Here is a 21,785-nt window from a genome sequence, read left to right as displayed (position 1 = left end):
CGTAAAAAATGACTAGGCAGTGATGTTTAAACAACCAGTGACTCTTGAACTTACTACCTCAGTCCACTATTGTGTAAACATTTTAGACAAAGACATCACACAGAGTCCATGTAAAAATGAGATTCTGATGAACACAGAGCACATGGAGATTCTGACAGTCACAGAGAACATGGAGATTCTGACAGTCACAGAGAACATGGAGATTCTGACAGTCACAGAGCACATGGAGATTCTGACAGTCACAGAGCACATGGAGATTCTGACAGTCACAGAGAACATGGAGATTCTGACAGTCACAGAGAACATGGAGATTCTGACAGTCACAGAGAACATGAACACAAAAGAAAAACACAAAGTATTGTTCAAGCTTCACAAACAGTTTGGACATGCTACAGTTGACAGACTTCAGAAGTTACTCAGGAGTGCAGGGAATAATGATGATGAGAAGTACGAAACTGGAAACAAAGTGTACTGCAAACGAGTTGACTATCAAGAGTGGAAAGGACCGGGAGTAGTCATTGGCCAAGATGGTTTGGTGATATTTGTGAGGCATGGAGGCATCATTGTCAGGGTGCATCACTCAATATTGCGGAAAGTAAATGATCAACAAGATAGAGGGGCTGTTGCTGAGAATCAGTCTCCTAATGAAAAAGGACACAGTAACATACACAAACCTACCAGATGTCGTATCCAATGATATGGACACTGAAACTGACACAGGAAATGGAGCAGACACCTTCAACCATGAAACAGGTAATACTGTTGAGCGTTCAAATGAGGAAAACATTCAACAACAGACACATGTGTTAAGAGAACCTGGTTGTTCCAGTCTGAAAACTGGACAAACTGTTAAATACATGGACAGAGAAAGTGGTATTCCACATACAGCAACCGTCATTGGACGGGCAGGAAAAGCCAAAGGAAAACACCAGAACTGTAACGTCCAAAGAGTGAATGTAAACTGGGGACCCCGATCAGAAACAATGTCCTCGGGCACCCCGTAGTGCCAGAAGACATGGGAGTGCCTGGGAGCCTTACTCTGGGCGCACACCAAACATGAGGAGACATAGAATCCCTCACTAAGGTGGGCCACCAGTACTTCCCCCTAAGACCTCGCACTGTCCTCTAAATACCCGGGTGACCTGACGAGGGTAGACTATGAGCCCACCGAATCAATTGATCACGAACAGTGTACCTACGACCCTCGGGGCACTGTGGAGGTGCAGGTTTCTCCCTTAGCACCCGCTCGATGTCCGCGTCCACCTCCCATTCTACCGGTGCTACCAGTCTAGTCACCGGAATGATGGGAGTAGGATCGATGGACCGGTCCTCAGTGTCGTAGAGGCGGGACAGCACGTCGACCTTATTGTTGAGGGAACCTGGTCGATACGAGATCGTAAATCGAAATCTGGTGAAATATATGGCCGCGCCCCGTGAAATGATTTAGCCCTCGATAATCAATGCACGGACGCAAACCACCCTCCTTTTTCTTCACAAAAAAGAAACTCGAGGAGACGGGTGACATGGAGGGCCGAATGTACCCCTGTCCTAGAGCTTCCGTCTCCATAGCCAACGTCTCCTCCTGGGACAAAGGATACACGTGACTCCTGGGCAATGCAGCGTTTACCTGGAGGTTTATCACGCAATCCCTTGTCGATGAGGTGGTAATTGGGTCGCCTTCTTTTTACTGAAGGCGATAACCAACTCGGCATACTCAGCGGGAATGCGCACGGTGGAAACCTGGTCTGCACTCTCCACCGTTTTCGCACCAATGGAAACTCCTACACACCTGCCTGAACACTCATCAGACCACCCCTGGAGAGCTCCCTGTCTCCACGAAATCATAGGATTGTGAATAGCCAGCCAGGGAATCCTCAGCACCACCGGAAACGCAGGTGAATCGATGAGGAACAGACTAATCCGCTCCTTATGATCCCCCCGCGTAATCATCTCCAGAGGAATCGTGGCCTCCCTGACCAGCCCTGACCCTAACGGTTGACTATCTAAGGAGTGCACGGGGAAGGGGGGGTCTACCTTTACTAACGGAATCCTCAACCTCTGGGCGAGTCCGCGATCTATAAAGTTCCCAGCTGCGCCTGAATCGACTAGCGCCTTATGTTGAAGAGAAGGAGAAAACTTAAGGAGACAAATTAATAAAAACATGTGACCAACAGGAAGCTCGGGGTGAGTGTGGTGCTGACTCACCTGGGGTGACCGAGGAGTGTTCTGCCTGCCCTCTCGACTGCCAGATGGACTCCTCCAGCGCCGACCGGAAGTGTGCCCTCTCCGGCCACAGCTGGTACAGGAGGAGCCTCCTCCGCTGGTCTCCCTAGATGCAGTCCCCCCTAGCTCCATAGGTATAGGAGCGGGAGGGCCAGGAGGTGGAACAGACAGGACCCTTTCAGAACGTCCGCGAGCAGCCAGCAGATGGTCTAGCCGGATCGACATGTCTATGAGCTCGTCCAGGCTGAGCGTAGTGTCCCGACAAGCCAGCTCCCTGCGGACGTCCTCTCTCAGGCTACACCTGTAATGGTCTATCAGGGCTCTGTCGTTCCACCCCTCTCCAGCGGCCAAGGTCCGGAATTCCAGCGCAAAGTCCTGCACGCTCCTCGTCCCCTGCCTGAGATGGAACAATTTCTCACCCGCCGCTCGGCCCTCCGGAAGGTTATCGAACATGGCCCGGAAACGGCGGGTGAACTCCAGGTAGTGGCCCCTCGCTGAGTCGGGCCCGTTCCAGACGGCATTGGCCCACTCCAAGGCTCTACCCATCAGGCAAGAGACGAGGACACTCACGCTCTCCTCGTCCGTTTGCCAATGACCATCTGGATGACCCAGAGGAATGGGAGAAGGTCATGTTGTCTGATGAGACAAAAATAGAGCTTTTTGGACTAAACTCCACTCGCCATGTTTGGAGGAAGAAGAAGGATGAGTACAACCCCAAGAACACCATCCCAACCGTGAAGCATGGAGGTGGAAACATCATTCTTTGTGGATGCTTTCCTGCAAAGGGGACAGGACGACTGCACCATATTGAGGGGAGAATGGATGGGGTAATGTATCGCGTGATCTTGGCCAACATCCTCCTTCCCTCAGTAAGAGCATTGAAGATGGGTCGTGGCTGGGTCTTCCAGCATGACAACGACCCGAAACACACAGCCAGGGCAACTAAGGATTGGCTCCGTAAGAAGCATCTCAAGGTCCTGGAGTGGCCTAGCCTGTCTCCTGACCTGAAACCAATAGAAAATCTTTGGAGGGAGCTGAAAGTCCGTATTGCCCAGCGACAGCCCCGAAACCTGAAGGATCTGGAGAAGGTCTGTATGGAGGAGTGAGCCAAAATCCCTGCTGCAGTGTGTGCAAACCTGGTCAAGAACTACAGGAAACATATGATCTCTGTAATTGCAAACAAAGGTTTCTGAACCAAATATTAAGTTCTGCTTTTCTGATGTATCAAATACTTATGTCATGCAATAAAATGCTAATTAATTACTTAAAAATCATTCAATGTTATTTTCTGGATATTTGTTTTAGATTCTGTCTCTCACAGTTGAAGTGTACCTATGATAAAAAATTACAGACCTCTATATGCTTTGTAAGTAGGAAAACCTGCAAAATCGGCAGTGTATCAAATACTTGTTCTCCCCACTGTATATGGTGGGGTCAGAAATGATTGACATGAAAATAGAGGTCTTTGGCCAGGCACACCAGTGGTGAGTTTGGCATCTAAATGAGAAGTCATAAGCAGAACCCCAAACCTACTGTAAAGTATGGTGGTGGATCTGATGTTATGGGGCTATTTTGCTTCCACTGGTCCTTGGGGCCCTTTTTAACTTCTTCTATCTTTTACCAGATCTATTCTGTTATATTCTCCTACATTCCTTTACATTTCCACAAACTTCAAAGTGTTTCCTTTCAAATTTTACCAAGAATATGCATATCCTTGCTTCAGGTCCTGAGCTACAGGCAGTTAGATTTGGCTATGTCATTTTAGGGGAAAACTGAAAGAAAGGGGTGGATCCTTAAGAGGTCAAGGTCATTGGCATCATGAACTTTACCCAGTAGGCCTACCAGGATATTTTAGCCAAGAACCTGATTGCCTCTGCCAGGTTACTGAAACTTAGCCACAAGTGTATCTTCCAGCAAGACAACAACCACAAGCATACATCAAATTCCACAAAGAAACGGTTAATTGGCCACAAATCAACATTTTACTATGGCCATCTCAGTCTCCGGACTTGAAACCCATTAAAAACCTCTAGTTTGAATTGAAGAGGGCAGTCAATAAGCACAGATTAAGAATATCAAGGATGTGGAATGATTTGTTATGAAGGAATGGTCTAAAATTCCTCCCAATGTGTTCTCCAACTCCTCAAACATTTTAGAAGAAGGCTCAGTGTCGTTATCCTCTTACGGTGAGATATTGAAAACAGGTGTGTCAATCATTTTGACTCCTACCTTTTTGAAAAAAACAACTATTACTTGTTAAACAAAATCTCCTTCTCTGAGCAATTGTATTAGTATAAAACAATATAATTTCCCAATTTTTATAAGCTTACAATATAGTCATTATTGCTAATATTTATTAAGGGTGTCTAAATTCAGACCCCACTGTATATACAGTGAGCTCCAAAAGTATTGGGACAGTGACACATTTGCGAGAGAGAGGGGTAAGGAGAGAGAGATGGGTAAGGAGAGAGAGAGAGAGAGAGAGAGAGAGAGAGAGAGAGAGAGAGAGAGAGAGAGAGAGAGAGAGAGAGAGAGAGAGAGAGAGAGAGAGAGAGAGAGAGAGAGAGAGAGAGAGAGAGAGAGAGAGAGAGAGAGAGAGAGAGAGAGAGAGAGAGAGAGAGAGAGAGAGAGAGAGAAACGGAGAGGGAGAGCGGGAGAGAGAGATCAGGTGAGAGGAAGAGAAAGAGTGAAAGATTCAGTGCTGTTCCGAGGCCTGATGTTCAATCTCTGATGTTCATGATAAAATAGTTTGAGATGTTTTGGGAATGGTAAGGGAGTGGCTATAGGTGAAGAGGGCCATTCACCTAACACACATACAAAAACACACACACTGGCCAGGCCCTAGGTGAGAGGGCTGTTATATAACGCTGGGACTGTTGTATCAGACATCACAGGACAAGAGAACAGAGATATCAAAGAGAGGGAGAGAGGCGCGCATTTGCGTGTTAGTGTGTGTATATGTAAGGGAAGTGTGACATGGTGTAGAGATCTCCTGGTGTCGGTGTTTACAGTTCTCACCACTGTTCTGTGTCAGTTATCAGCATGTTGCAACCTTGAACTGAACGTTTTCACTTAGATTCTCAACACTGTTGCACACTGTGACTAACGCCTGGTGAGTCTGAGGTTGTGTCTGAAAAGGCCTATTCCCTGTATAGTGCATTATGGGCCATGGTCGAAAGTAGTGCACTATAAAGGAAATAGGGTGCAAGTTAGGACACAAGCTCAGACTGAGATCTATATGTTGAGACCTCCCTCCCTCCCTCCCTCCCTCTCTCTCTCTCTCTCTCTCTCTATTTCAATTTCTCCCTGAGCTACCAGGAACACAGAAGGAATCCACCATGGAGAGGAGAGCAGGGAGGGATAGAAGGAGGGGGGATATTGTGTGGGTGAATGTTTTTGAGGAAAGTTCTTGAATCCAGATTTGAGGTTAAAAAAAGAAATAGCGAGGTATGGTGAGAGGGATGGGAGGGATGTTTTTCTTTCCTCCTTTCATCTGCCTTTCACACAGAGAAGTAGGTGTCAGTTGCGCGTGTGTGTGTGTGTATGTGTGTTTTGTATTGAAACAGTTGTAACAACAGGGGTGTTCATATGAGTAGTTATGTCTCATAAGTACTGTTCTGGTTGAATTCCTCACAAGCCCTTTACACACCTCTCCGCAGCACTGTGTAGGTCAGTGTGTGTGTGTTTATGTGTGTTTGTGAGGGAGTGTGGGAGAAGGGAGGGAGGGAGGGACAGGGTGTTCTTATTGGAACCAGATGACGGGAATCACTGTTGGGATGAAGTACTGCACTAGGCTGATGATATTGTTCTATCTTGTCCTTTTGTCTTCCATTCACTCTGTTCTATTCCCTTCTCCCCCCAGCAGGTGTTCTGTAAGGAATCTAAAGCTGGGCACACAATTCCAAACTGCTGGAATGCTTTCACAATGAAATTGATTACATAAAGATTAGGACGTCGTACGAACATGAAGTTCATTTGTAATCGGTATCGGTTTAACTGAAAATAAACGAATCAGTAGAATGACGGGGAAACAGCATTGTTTTTCTTATTAGTCAAGGTCTCCTTGATAACCATTATCCACATTTTACTATAAACTGACCACACTGATCAACACATTGTTAGGAGAGGGAGTCATGGGGTGTCTGTGTGTGGTGGTATTGAGAAGTATTTATCTACCTAGACTAGTTCTGACTGCTTCAGATGAAGCGGATTTGTGTGTGTGTGTGTGTCTGTGTGTGTCTGTGTGTGTGTATGTGTGTGTGTGTGTGTGTGTGTGTGTGTGTGTGTGTGTGTGTGTGTGTGTGTGTGTGTGTGTGTGTGTGTGTGTGTGTAATGTGGTGCATATGTTCCGTGGTCCTGTGTGTTTGTAGAGCCAGGGTGGTAGGAGTTATGAAAACAACATTACCCAGGATACACCTCTCTCGGGTCATAGGTCGAACCCTTGGGGGATTGTGGGAAGGCCTGACTGCGGTGGAGAGCGGATCTAGGAGAGGAGAAGTGTGTGTATGTTTGTGTATGATGAACCTGACTTAAGACGGGAAGATGTGTTTGTGAGTGATGTCATAGCAACCGTAACTTTAATATTGCAGATAGATTGTGGCTTTTATCAATGTAATTGTCTGTATCATTTCCAATCCCGCATATATTTTTTGAGTAAATAAACTCAGCAAAAAAAAAAATGTCCCTTTTTCAGGACCATGTCTTTCAAAGATCATTTGTAAAAATCCCCAAAACTTCACAGATATTCATTGTAACGGGTTTTCACACTGTTTCCAATGCTTGTTCAATGAACAAGGAACAATTAATGAACATGCGCCTATGGAACAGTCATTAAGACACCTACAGCTTATAGATAGTAGGCAATTAAGGTCACAGTTTGGAAACTTAGGACACTAAAGAGGCCTTTCTACTGACTCTGAAAAACACCAAAAGAAAGATGCCCAGGGTCCCTGCTCATCTGCGTGAACGTACCTTAGGCATGCTGCAAGGAGGCATGAGGACTGCAGATGTGGCCAGGGCAATGAATTGCAATGTACTGTGAGACGCCTAAGACAGCGCTACAGGGAGACAGGACGGATAGCTGATCGTCCTCGCAGTGGCAGACCACGTGTAACAACACCTGCACAGGATCGGTACATCCGAACATCACACCTGCGGGACAGTTACAGGATGGCAACAACAACTGCCCGAGTTACACCAGGAATGCACAATCTCTCCATCAGTGCTCAGACTGTCCGCAATAGGCTGAGAGAGGCTGGACTGAGGGCTTGTAGGCCTGTTGTAAGGCCGGTTTTCATCAGTCATCACTATGGGCACAAACCCACCGTCGCTGGACCAGACAGGACTGGCAAAAAGTGCTCTTCACTGACGAGTCGCGGTTTTGTCTCACCAGGGGTGATAGTCAGATTCACCTTTATCTACGAAGGAATGAGCGTTACACCGAGTCCTGTACTTTGGAGGTGGAGAGTCCGTCATGGTCTGGGGCGGTGTGTCACAGTATCATCGGACTGAGCTTGTTGTCATTGCAAGCAATCTCAACGCTGTGCATTACAGGGAAGACATCCTCCTCCCTCATGTGGTACCCTTCCTTCAGGCTCATCCTGACATGACCCTCCCGCATGACAATGCCACCAGCCATACTGCTCGTCTGTGTGTGATTTCCTGCAAGACAGGAATGTCAGTGTTCTGCCATGGCCAGCAAAGAGCCCGGCTCTCAATCCCATTGAGCACGTCTGGGACCTGTTGGATCAAAGGTTGAGGGCTAGGGCCATTCCCCCCAGAAATGTCCGGGAACTTGCAGGTACCTTGGTGGAAGAGCGGGGTAACATCTCACAGCAAGAACGGGCAAATCTGGTGTAGTCCATGAGGAGGAGATGCACTGCAGTACTTAATGCAGCTGGTGGCCACACCAGATACTGACTTTTACTTTTGATTTTGACCCCCCTTTGTTCAGGGACACATTATTCAATTTCTGTTAGTCACATGTCTGTGTAACTTGTTCAGTTTATGTCTCAGTTGTTGAATCTTGTTATGTTCATACAAATATTTACACATGTTAAGTTTGCTGAAAATAAATGCAGTTGACAGTGAGAGCACTTTTCTTTTTTTGCAGGATTTACATACACTACCGTTCAAAAGTTTGGGGTCACTTAGAAATGTCCTTATTTTTGAAAGAAAAGCACATTTTTTGTTCATTAAAATGACATCAAATTGATCAGAAATACAGTGTAGACATTGTTAATGTTGTAAATGACTATCGAAACGGCTGATTTTTTAAATGAAATATCTACATAGGCGTACAGAGGCCCATTATCAGCAACCATCACTCCTGTGTTCAATTGGCACGTTGTTTAAGCTAATCCAAGTTTATCATTTTAAAAGGCTGATTGATCATTAGAAAACCCTTTTTCAATTATGTTAGAATAGCTGAAAACTGTTGTGCTAATTAAAGAACCAATAAAACTGGCCTTCTTTAGACTAGTTGAGTATCTGGAACATCAGCATTTGTGGGTTCGATTACAGGCTCAAAATGGACAGAAACCAATAACTTTTTTCTGAAACTCATCAGTCTCTTCTTGTTCTGAGAAATGAAGGCTTATTCCATGCGAGAAATTGCCAAGAAACTGAAGATCTCGTACAAGATTTCGTACAACGCTGTGTACTACTCCCTTCACAGAACAGCGCAAACTGTCTCTAACCTGAATAGAAAGAGGAGTGGAGTGTAATTAGAGGGTCTAGTTTGAGAAACAGACGCTTCACAAGTCCTCAACTGGCAGCTTCATTAAATAGTACCTTCAAAACACCAGTCTCAAAGTCAACAGTCTCTCTCTCTCTCTGTCTCTCTCTCTGTCTCTCTGTCTCTCTCTCTCTCTCTCTCTCTCTCTCTCTCTCTCTCTCTGAGACGTTATGTGCTGTTCTACGGTCCCCCGTGGTGGCCGATGCTGTACTGCCTCCAGGCAGGAGATGGCGCTGTTCTCGATCTCTCTGTGGAGACCTGGGAACACATACTCACTGAGTTACTGACAGCACATCTCTCCTGATGATGAGGGGGAGCAGGTTACTTCAGGGCTACGATGTGTCATAACGCTGCTACATTCCTTATACTGTACACTGTCACACCCTTCCCTCCTCTTCCTCTGTCATCCTCCCCTCTCCATCCTCCTCTATGTATCACACACATCAAACACTTTGGGAAGTTACATAACAGTTTTCTATTAGCTTCACATCTGGGATCCACCTGTTTGGGTGTGGTGCCAGCATATCCCCAAAGCAGTAAACACCTGTGTGTGAGCGTGTGCGTGTGCATGTATGTGTGTGTGAGAGAGAGAGACGGAGAGAGATCTGAGAGCCCACTGCATCATTGTTTCCAAAGGCTGTTGCCGTGGTAGCAGTAGGGCAAGGGAGGCTGACCAAAACACTTTCGCATAAATCTGCCCTTCAAAAGACGACCGTGTGTGTCTGTGTGCGTGTGTGTGTGTGTTGCATGTGTGTGTGTGTGTGTGTGTCTGTGTGTTGTGTGTGTGTCTGTGTGTTGCGTGTGTGTTGTGTGTGTGTGTGTCTGTGTGTTGCGTGTGTGTGTGTGTCTGTGTGTGTTGCGTGTGTGTGTGTCTGTGTGTGTGTGTCTGTGTGTTGCGTGTGTGTGTGTCTGTGTGTTGCGTGTGTGTGTCTGTGTGTGTGTCTGTGTGTGTGTGTGTCTGTGTGTTGCGTGTGTGTGTGTGCGATCTTCCCACTCTTGTTTGCCTCTGCGCTAATACCACATGTGAGAAAGACAGAGAGAGGGAGCGAGAGAGAGGGAAGATGGGAAGAGATGTGAAGAAAAAGAGAGAGAGACAAAGATGTGCTGACCTCCAGCCTCCTTCTTCCAGCCTCCACCCTCACTCTCCCACATAGCCAGTACAATAGATTTAATAAAGTTATATAATAATTACACCCTTAAAATTGAGACGGAATAGATAAGGACTAGGCTAGTCTAACTGTGGCTGAGGCTGGAACTGAGTTAGTTAGGTGGGCTCCTGTGTACATTGTGTTAATTTCCCCATAGACCCAGATCATGTTACCTGGGGGACTTGAACGGGCCACTGAAGTCTACTTGTCTTTTCGTCTGGGAAAAAAAAGAGCATGAGAACCTTTTATACAGAAACGGGCTAGCCAGAGGGCAGTTTGGCCAAATGTCAGATGGGCTGATCAATTGACCATTATCGTCCCAGAACTCTGAAAACCTAACAAAACACATAATATGTTTGTTTGTGTGTGTGTGTATCATTAATGAAGATCCAATCTAATTATACTAGTCTGATAAAGCTGAGTGTGAGTGTGTGTGTGTGTGTGTGTGTGTGTGTGTGTGTGTGTGTGTGGGAAGTTGCTGTTGCACACTGATTAGAAGTCCCCTCTCTGCCCCCACCATTGTTGCTCTGCTATTTCTCTCTGCAGTCAAATCAAATCCAATTTTATTTTGCAGATGTTATTACGGGTGTAGCTCCAACAGTGCAGTAGTATCTAACAATTCACAACAAATCACACAAATCTAAAAGTAAAAGAATATTAGGCGAGCTATGTCTGAGTGGCTTGGAGGGTACTATGTTGTTGAATGCTGAGCTGTAGTCAATGAACAGCATTCTTACATAGGTATTCCTCTTGTCCAGATGGGATAGGACAGTGTGCAGTGTGATGGCGATTGCATCATCTGTGGATCTATTGGGGCAGTATGCAAATTGAAGTGGGTCTAGGGTGACAGGTAAGGTAAAGGTGATATGATCCTTGACTAGTCTCTCAAAGCACTTCATGATGACAGAGGTGAGTGCTACGGGGCGATCATCATTTAGTTCAGTTACCTTTGCTTTCTTGGGTACATTAACTATGATAGACAACTTGAAGCAAGTGGGGACAGCTGACTGGGATAGGGAGAGATTGAATATGTCCGTAAACACTCCAGCCAGGTCTGTGCATTTTCTGAGGACGCGGCTGGGGATACTGTCTGGGCCAGCAGCCTTGCGAGGGTTAACACCCTTACGTCTTCCTCATGTCGGCCATGGAGAACGAGAGCGCACAGTCCTTGGGAGCGGACTGCGTCGGTGGCACTGTGTTATCCTCAAAGCGGGCGAAGAAGATGTTTAGCTTGTCCGGAAGTAAGATGTCGGCGTCCGCGACGTGGTTGCTTTTCCCCTGCCACATACACTACCGTTCCAAAGTTTGGGAAATGTACTTGTTTTTCAAAGAAAAACACATTTTTTGTCCATGAAAATAATATCAAGTTGATCAGAAATACAGTGTAGACATTGTTAATGTTGTAAATGACTATTGTAGTTGGAAACGGCTGATCATTAGAAAACCCTTTTGCCCTCAAATACCAGTCTCAATGTCAACAGTGAAGAGGCGACTCCGGGATGCTGGCCTTCAAGGCAGAGCTCCTCTGTCCAGTGTCTGTGTTCTTTTGATCATCTTAATCTTTTATTTTTATTGGCCAGTCTGAGAGATGGCTTATCTTTGCAACTCTGCCTAGAAGGCCAGCATCACTGTTGACCTTGCGACTGAGACGGGTACTATTTAATGAAGCTACCAGTTGAGGACTTGTGAGGCTTCTCAAACTAGACACTCTAATGTACTTGTCCTCTTGCTCAGTTGGCACCGGGGCCTCCCACTCCTCTTTCTATTCTGGTTAGAGCCAGTTTGTGCTGTTCTGTGAAGGGAGTAGTACACAGCGTTGTACGAGATCTTGTACGAGATCTTCAGTTTCTTGGCAATTTCTCGCATGGAATAGCCTTCATTTTTCAGAACAAGAATAGACTGACAAGTTTCAGTTTTGAGCCTGTAATCGAACCAACAAATGGTGAGGCTCCAGATACTCAACTAGTCTAAAGAAGGCCAGTTTTATTGCTTCTTTAATTAGAACAACAGTTTTCAGCTATTCTAACATAATTGCAAAAGGGTTTTCTAATGATCAATTTACATTTTAAAATTATAAACTACGATTAGCTCACACAACGTGCCAATCGAACACAGGAGTGATGGTTGTTGATAATGGGCCTCTGTACGCCTATCTAGATATTCAAATCAGCTGTTTCCAGCTACAATAGTCATTTACAACATTAGCAATGTCTACACTGTATTTCTGATATTTTTTTGATGTTATTTTAATGGACAAAAAATGTGCTTTTCTTTCAAAAATAAGGACATTTCCAAGTGACTCCAAACTTTTGAACGGTAGTGTATGTCTCGTGTCGTTCAACACAGTAACGACCGTCAGAGGAGTCTGTGTCTGTGTGTGTGTGTGTGGGTGTGTGTGTGTGCGCGTGCGTGTGTGTGTGTGTGTGTGTGTGTCTGTGTGTGTGTGTGTGTGTGTGTGTGTGTGTGTGTGTGTGTGTGTGTGTGTGTGTGTGTGTGTGTGTGTGTGTGTGTGTGTGTGTGTGTGTGTGTGTGTGTGTGCGCGTGCGTGTGTGTGTGTGTGTGTGTGTGTCTGTGTGTGTGTGTGTGTCTGTGTGTGTGTGTGTGTGTGTGTGCGACGAGGCTGTTATGACACTCAGGTCAGGCTCCCATTGAGCTTTTTGCCAGTTAGCTTCTTTTCCCACAGAGTTACTCAACAGCTGTTGGAAACTCTAAACATGACTACACACACACACCCTAACCTGTCGTGGGAACGAAGACACCAGCTCTTTCTCCTGGTCTGACCTTGGGACTGTTTCTCACTCTGACTGTTATGGACATGCATAGAGAGAGAGAGAGAGAGAGAACGAGATGGAGAGAGAGAGAGAGAGAGAGAGAGAGAGAGAGAGCATGACCTGATCTGTATGTCAAGTCAAGTGGAGAGAGAGAGAGAGGAGAGGGGAGAATGCAACAGCTAATTGAGTTAGTGGATGTCAAGCTCCTTTTACTGGGTTACATCTGACTTTGTGGAGAGGAATGTCCACACGCAAGTACTGCCAGAGTTACAAGAGTTGAGGAGGAAATCCACTAGTCCAAACGACACTTCACTGTTGACTATATAATCACTGGAGCGTGATTCTGGGGTGGATCAGGCTAATATCCATCGTTGAGAAATGTTCAAACTACTTTTGATGTCCTTCAGCAAAACCTCTATCAGTTCAGACTTTTAAATGCTGATAAATCAAAGGTCAAGACTATTACTCATTCTAAGCTTCAAGTGTCCAACGGGTAAATCTGTACTTCTGACAACATTCCCATTTCTCAATACATAAAGATATTCTTTGAAGAGGTAGGGTTTCTGATATTTTCTGAAAGGTGGGCAGGGACTCTGCTGTCCTAGCTTCAGGGGGAGGATGGTTCCACAATTGGGGTGCCAGGACAGAGAAGAGCTTGGACTGGGCTGAGCGGGAGCTACCCTCCTGCAGGGGTGGGAGGGCCAAGAGACCAGAGGTGGCAGAGCAGAGTAATCGGGTTGGGGTGTAGGGTTTGAGCATAGCCTGAAGGTAGGGAGGGGCAGTTCCTCTCCGTAGGCAAGCACCATGGTATTGTAGTGGATGCAAGCTTTGACTGGAAGCCAGTGGAGTGTGTGGAGGAGCAGGGTGACATGGGTTGAACACCAGGCGGGCTGCATCGTTCTGGATAAGTTGCAGGGGTTTAAGTTTCACATTAACAAATTGGCACAAAATTTAAAGCAAGGTTTTTCAGACAAGAAAAGACTAGTGGCTTCCACCTTCCTCCCCATCCTTGATTTTAGTGATTAAGCCTAATATAGACGCAAGCATCAGAGTCAACTGCACCTGTTGAACACCTTGCATTACGGAGTGTTGAGATTTGTTGTAGGTTGCAAACCCCTCCCACATCACTGCTTATTGGATCAGAAGTTTGGGCGACCCTTCCTAGGTACCTACAGGCTGAACATGCTTTCTTCCTAAGGCTATGGTAAACATCCGCTGTACCTCTGTTCCTTGACCACGTCCGAGGTTCTAAAAACCAGTCAGCGCCTGACTTTCAGTGGCATTTCTGTCAAGTTGTTTAAGCTGTTCTCCTCCTTAGAACAAGGGTGGAAACCAGTGAGACACTGATTTAATACTGCCGGGGTATTGACCTGGGTTTTTGGAGTGGTATGTGTGTGTGGAATGGGCGTGTTTTTCTAAACTCCCCGCTCTCATGGGGAACAGACCCATTTAAAAACATGTTTTCCCAACCACACTCACTCGTCTCAGATCAGGGAAACCCTGCCAGTGGTCTTGCATTTTCTGGCCACATCCCTCCCTTTTCTGTTATTCCTCTCTCCATACCTCTTTTTATCCCTACTTCAGTCTCTCTCCCTCTCTCTCTTTCTCTCTCTCTCTCTCAACCCCTTCATCCACCCCTCTCCTCGGTGTCATCCCTCTCTCTATCCCTCCTCCACTAGACCTCTACCCCAGTGCTGAGATCAAAGCTCCCTGTCTTCCAGACTCCATCCTGTCTCTGTTGGAAGAGTTGACTAATTCTCCCCCTTCTTTCTCTCTACCCTCTCTCTCTCTTTCTCTCTACTTTCTCTCTACTCTCTCTCTACTCTCTCTCTCTCTACTCTCTCTCTACTCTCTCTCTCTTTCTCTCTACTCTCTCTCTACTCTCTCTCTACTCTCTCTCTCTACTCTCTCTCTCTCTACTCTCTCTCTCTCTCTACTCTCTCTCTCTCTACTCTCTCTCTATCTCTCTACTCTCCCTCTCTCTTTCTCTCTACTCTCTCTCTCTCTCTCTCTCTCTACTCTCTCTCTCTCTTTCTCTCTCTCTCTCTACTCTCTCTCTCTCTACTCTCTCTCTCTCTCTCTCTTTCTCTCTCTCTACTCAATTACAATTCAATTTAAATGTTAGGGCTTTATTGGCATTGGAAACACATGTTAACATTGTCAAAGCAAATTAAGTAGATAATAAACAAAAGGGAAATAAACAATACAAATTTGCAGTAAACATTAGACTCACAGAAGTTCCAAAATAATAAAGTCATATCAAATGTCATATTATGTCTATATACAGTGTTGTTACGATGTGCAAATAGTTCAAGCACAAATGGGAAAATAAATAAGCATTGTATTTACAATGATGTTTCTTCTTCACTGGTTGACCTTTTCTTGTGGCAACAGGTCACAAATATTGCTTCTGTGATGGCATAATGTGGTATTTCACCTAGTAGATATGGGAGTTTATCAAAATTGGGTTTGTTTTCTAATTCTTTGTGGATCTGAGTAAACTGAGGGAAATATGTGTCTCTAATATGGTCATACATAGTGATGAGCTTTGAGGGCACTATGGTGTTGAACGCTGATCTGTAGTCAATGAATAGCATTCTCACATAGGTGTTCCTTTTGTCCAGGTGGGAAAGGGCAGTGTGGAGTGCAATAGAGATTGCATCATCTGTGGATCTGTTGGGGCGGTATGCAAATTGGAGTGAGTCTAGGGTTTCTGGGATAATGGTGTTAATGTGAGCCATGACCAGCCTTTCAAAGCACTTCATGGCGACAGACGTGAGTGCTATGGGTCGGTAGTCATTTAGGGAGGTTACCTTAGTGTTCTTGGGCACAAGAATTATGTTGGCCTGCTTGAAACATGTTGGCATTACAGACTCAGTCAGGGACCGGTTGAAAATGTGAATGAAGACACTTGCCAGTTGGTCAGTGCATGCTCGGAGTAAACTTCCTGGTAATCCGTCTGGCCCTGTGGCCTTGTGAATGTTGACCTGTTTAAAGGTCTTACTCACATCGGCTACAGAGAGCGTGATCACACAGTCATCCGGAACAGCGGATGCTCTCATATGTGCTTCAGTGTTACTTGCCTCGAAGCGAACATAGAAGTAATTTAGCTTGTCTGGTAGGCTCGTGTCACTGGGCAGCTTGCGGCTCGGCTTCCCTTTGTAGTCTGTAATAGTTTGAAAGCCCTGCCACATTCGAAAAGCGTCGGAGCCAGTGTAGTATGATTCAATCTTAGTCCTGTATTGATGCTTTGCCTGTTTGATGGTTCGTCGAAGGCATAGCGGGATTTCTTATAAGGAGCCTCGCTCCTTGAAAGCAGCAGCTCTACCCTTTAGATCAGTGTGGATGTTGCCTGTAATTAATGGCTTCTGGTTTGGGTGTATACATACAGTCACTGTGGGGACGACGTCATCGATGCACTTACTAATGAAGCCTGTGACTGATGTAGTATACTCCTCAATGCCATCGGAAAAATCCCAGAACATATTCCAGTCTGTGCTAGCAACACAGTCCTGTAGCTTAGCATCTGCTTCATCTGACCACTTTTTTATTGATCAAGTCACTGGTGCTTCTTGCTTTAGATTTTTGCTTATAAGCCGGAATCAGGAGGATAGAATTATGTTCAGATTTGCCAAATGGAGGGCAAAGGAAAGCTTTGTACTGATCTCTGTGTGTGGAGTAAAAGTGGTCTAGAGTTTTTTTCCTTCTAGTTGCCCATTTAACATGCTGGTAGAAATAAGGTAAAACTGATTTAAGTTTCCCTGCATTAAAGTCCCCGGCCACTAGGAGCGCCGCCTCTGGATGAGCGTCTTCCTGTTTGCTTATGTCCGTATACAGCTCATTGAGTGCTGTCTTAATGCCAGCACCGGTTTGTGATGGTAAATAGACAACTACGAAGAATATAGATGAAAACTCTCTTGGTAAATTTTGTGGTCTACAGCTTATCATGAGATACTCTACCTCAGGCGAGGAAAACCTTGAGACTTCCTTAGATTTCGTGCACCAGGTGTTGTTTACAAATATACATAGACCGCCAACCCTTGTCTTACCAGAGGCTGCTGTACTCTCCTGCCAAAAAAGTGTAAAACCTGCCATCTGTATGTTATTCATGTCGTTGTTCAGCCACGACTCGTGAAACATAAGATATTACAGTTTTTAATGTCCCGTTGGTTTTATATACGTGCTCGTGGTTCAATCTATTTTATTATCCAATGATTATGTGTTGGCTAATTGGACAGATGGTGAAGGCAGACTCGCCGTCGGATCCATACAAGGCACCCTGACCCCGATATCTTTGTCTCTTTCTCCTGTGAATGATGGGGATGAGGGCCTTGTCGGGTGTCTGAAGTAAATCCTTTGCGTCCGACTTGTTAAAGAAAGAATCTGCTTCCTGTACGAGGTGAGTAATCGCTGTCCTGATATCTAACTTCCAGCGCCGACAGAGATGGCCGCCTCGCTTCGCGTTCCTAGGAAACTATGCAGTTTTTTGTTTTTTTACGTGTTATTTCTTACATTAGTACCCCAGGTCATCTTAGGTTTCATTACATACAGTCGAGAAGAACTACTGAATATAAGATAACTAAGCATCAACTCACCATCAGTACGACCAAGAATATGTTTTTCGCGACGCGGATCCTGTGTTCTGCCTTACAAACAGGACAACGGAGTGGATTCCATGCAGCGACCCAAAAAAACGACTCCGAAAAAGAGGGAAACGAGGCGGTCTTCTGGTCAGACTCCGGAGACGGGCACACCGTGCACCACTCCCTAGCATTCTTCTTGCCAATGTCCAGTCTCTTGACAACAAGGTTGATGAAATCCGAGCAAGGGTAGCATTCCAGAGGGACATCAGAGACTGCAACGTTCTTTGCTTCACGGAAACATGGCTCACTGGAGAGACGCTATCCGAGGCGGTCCAGCCAACGGGTTTCTCCACGCATCGCGCCGACAGAAACAAACATCTTTCTGGTAAGAAGAGGGGCGGGGGCGTATGCCTTATGGCTAACGTGACATGGTGTGATGAAAGAAACATATAGGAACTCAAATCCTTCTGTTCACCTGATTTAGAATTCCTCACAATCAAATGTAGACCGCATTATCTACCAAGAGAATTCTCTTCGATTATAATCATAGCCGTATATATCCCCCCCCAAGCAGACACATCGATGGCTCTGAACAAACTTTATTTAACTCTCTGCAAACTGGAAACAATTTATCCGGAGGCTGCATTCATTGTAGCTGGGGATTTTAACAAGGCTAATCTGAAAACAAGACTCCCTAAATTTTATCAGCATATCGATTGCGCAACCAGGGGTAGAAAGACCTTGGATCATTGTTACTCTAACTTCCGCGACGCATATAAGGCCCTGCCCCGCCCCCCTTTCGGAAAAGCTGACCACGACTCCATTTTGTTGATCCCTGCCTACAGACAGAAACTAAAACAAGAGGCTCCCACGCTGAGGTCTGTCCAACGCTGGTCCGACCAAGCTGACTCCACACTCCAAGACTGCTTCCATCACGTGGACTGGGACATGTTTCGTATTGCGTCAGATAACAATATTGACGAATACGCTGATTCGGTGTGCGAGTTCATTAGAACGTGCGTTGAAGATGTCGTTCCCATAGCAACGATTAAAACATTCCCTAACCAGAAACCGTGGATTGCTGGCAGCATTTGTGTGGAACTGAAAGCGCGAACCAATGCTTTTAATCAGGGCAAGGTGTTTGGTAACATGACTGAATACAAACAGTGCAGCTATTCCCTCCGCAAGGCTTTCAAACAAGCTAAGCGTCAGTACAGAGACAAAGTAGAATCTCAATTCAACGGCTCAGACACAAGAGGCATGTGGCAGGGTCTACAGTCAATCACGGACTACAGGAAGAAATCCAGCCCAGTCACGGACCAGGATGTCTTGCTCCCAGGCATTCTAAATAACTTTTTTGCCCGCTTTGAGGACAATACAGTGCCACTGACACGGCCTGCAACGAAAACATGCGGTCTCTCCTTCACTGCAGCCGAGGTGAGTAAAACATTTAAACGTGTTAACCCTCGCAAGGCTGCAGGCCCAGACGGCATCCCCAGCCGCGCCCTCAGAGCATGCGCAGACCAGCTGGCCGGTGTGTTTACGGACGTATTCAATCAATCCCTATACCAGTCTGTTGTTCCCACATGCTTCAAGAGGGCCACCATTGTTCCTGTTCCCAAGAAAGCTAAGGTAACTGAGCTAAACGACTACCGCCCCGTAGCACTCACATCCGTCATCATGAAGTGCTTTGAGAGACTAGTCAAGGACCATATCACCTCCACCCTACCTGACACCCTAGACCCACTCCAATTTGCTTACCGCCCAAATAGGTCCACAGACGATGCAATCTCAACCACACTGCACACTGCCCTAACCCATCTGGACAAGAGGAATACCTATGTGAGAATTATGTTCATCGACTACAGCTCGGCATTCAACACCATAGTACCCTCCAAGCTCGTCATCAAGCTCGAGTCCCTAGGTCTCGACCCCGCCCTGTGCAACTGGGTACTGGACTTCCTGATGGGCCGCCCCCAGGTGGTGAGGGTAGGCAACAACATCTCCTCCCCGCTGATCCTCAACACTGGGGCCCCACAAGGGTGCGTTCTGAGCCCTCTCCTGTACTCCCTGTTCACCCACGACTGTGTGGCCACGCACGCCTCCATCTCAATCATCAAGTTTGCGGACGACACAACAGTGGTAGGCTTGATTACCAACAACGACGAGACGGCCTACAGGGAGGAGGTGAGGGCCCTCGGAGTGTGGTGTCAGGAAAATAACCTCACACTCAACGTCAACAAAACTAAGGAGATGATTGTGGACTTCAGGAAACAGCAGAGGGAACACCCCCCTATCCACATCGATGGAACAGTAGTGGAGAGGGTAGCAAGTTTTAAGTTCCTCGGCATACACATCACAGAAAAACTGAATTGGTCCACTCACACAGACAGCATCGTGAAGAAGGCGCAGCAGCGCCTCTTCAACCTCAGGAGGCTGAAGAAATTTGGCTTGTCACCAAAAGCACTCACAAACTTCTACAGATGCACAATCGAGAGCATCCTGTCGGGCTGTATCACCGCCTGGTACGGCAACTGCTCCGCCCTCAACCGTAAGGCTCTCCAGAGGGTAGTGAGGTCTGCACAACGCATCACCGGGGGCAAACTACCTGCCCTCCAGGACACCTACACCACCCGATGTTACAGGAAGGCCATAAAGATCATCAAGGACATCAACCACCCGAGCCACTGCCTGTTCACCCCGCTATCATCCAGAAGGCGAGGTCAGTACAGGTGCATCAAAGCTGGGACCGAGAGACTGAAAAACAGCTTCTATCTCAAGGCCATCAGACTGTTAAACAGCCACCACTAACATTGAGTGGCTGCTGCCAACACACTGACAATGACACTGACTCAACTCCAGCCACTTTAATAATGGGAATTGATAGGAAATGATGTAAATATATCACTAGCCACTTTAAACAATGCTACCTTATATAATGTTACTTACCCTACATTATTCATCTCACATGCATACGTATATACTGTACTCTATATCATCGACTGCATCCTTATGTAATACATGTATCACTAGCCACTTTAACTATGCCACTTTGTTTACATACTCATCTCATATGTATATAATGTACTCGATATCATCTACTGTATCTTGCCTATGCTGCTCTGTACCATCACTCATTCATATATCCTTATGTACATATTCTTTATCCCCTTACACTGTGTATAAGACAGTAGTTTTGGAATTGTTAGTTAGATTACTTGTTGGTTATTACTGCATTGTCGGAACTAGAAGCACAAGCATTTCGCTACACTCGCATTAACATCTGCTAACCATGTGTATGTGACAAATAAAATTTGATTTGATTTGATTTGATGATTTATATACAGTAAGCTATTTTCGGTCATAAGACACGGTGGCAGAAGCATTATGTACAAAATAAGTTACAAATAACGCGAGAAAACACACACAAAAGCACAATTGCTTAGGAGACTGTAAAACGGCAGCCATCTCCTCCGGCGTCATTCCTTGGCGTGTAGGTGATGGCTTTGCTATGGATGGTGTGGGAATCATTTCCTTTTAGAAGGTTCTAGAATTTAACGGCTCTTTTCTGGATTTTGATCATTAGCGGGTATCGGCCTTTCTCTTTCCCTACTCTCTCTGTCTGAATAACGTAGGTCCACACACACGTTTGGTTTCCTTTGGAAATCCCAATCTACTCATTCAGAAGGACTTTACTGAGAGACACTGCCATAATACCCACCCCGATGGTAAAGTTTATGTCTTAGGAAGCAAACAAATGTAATTAGATATTGGACATGAATAAAGGTTAAGTTAAGGTTAGGTATAGTTTCATAATAGAGTCCAGTTATTGTTTCAGTGAGGTTAAGGCAAGGGTTAGAGTTAGGGACTTAGGGAGAGGCATAAAAGGTAGCACTGGGTTAGCGTACCGACCGTCCGTCGCAATTCATTTGCTGCCGGTTAAATATACACTGCCTGTATAAAATGATAATAATGATTCTAATGATAAGATGAATAAACGTTTCTATAGTATTTTCCTCAGGCTGCCGGATCTGTTCTCATATACTGTAGTAAATACACACGGGGCTTAGTGAAGAATGGGAGGTATGTAGGCTGGTTGTATAATGATGCGATACAGAACTATAGGAGGAACACCTGTGTGTGTGTGTCTCTCACTTTCTCTCTCTCTCTATCTATCTGTCCATCTATCTGTCCATCTATCTATCTCTCTCTCTCTCTCGTTCTCGCTCGCTCTCTCTCTCTATTTATCCAGGTCAAAGAGTCACACTCCTGTGTATGTTATCCTAGTATGTGATAAATATATACTTCGGTAGTCTAAATCAAC

Source organism: Oncorhynchus mykiss, chromosome 18, assembly GCF_013265735.2.
Source record: "Oncorhynchus mykiss isolate Arlee chromosome 18, USDA_OmykA_1.1, whole genome shotgun sequence".
In the NCBI taxonomy this organism is placed as follows: Eukaryota; Metazoa; Chordata; class Actinopteri; order Salmoniformes; family Salmonidae; genus Oncorhynchus; species Oncorhynchus mykiss.
This window is presented reverse-complemented; position numbering follows the sequence as displayed.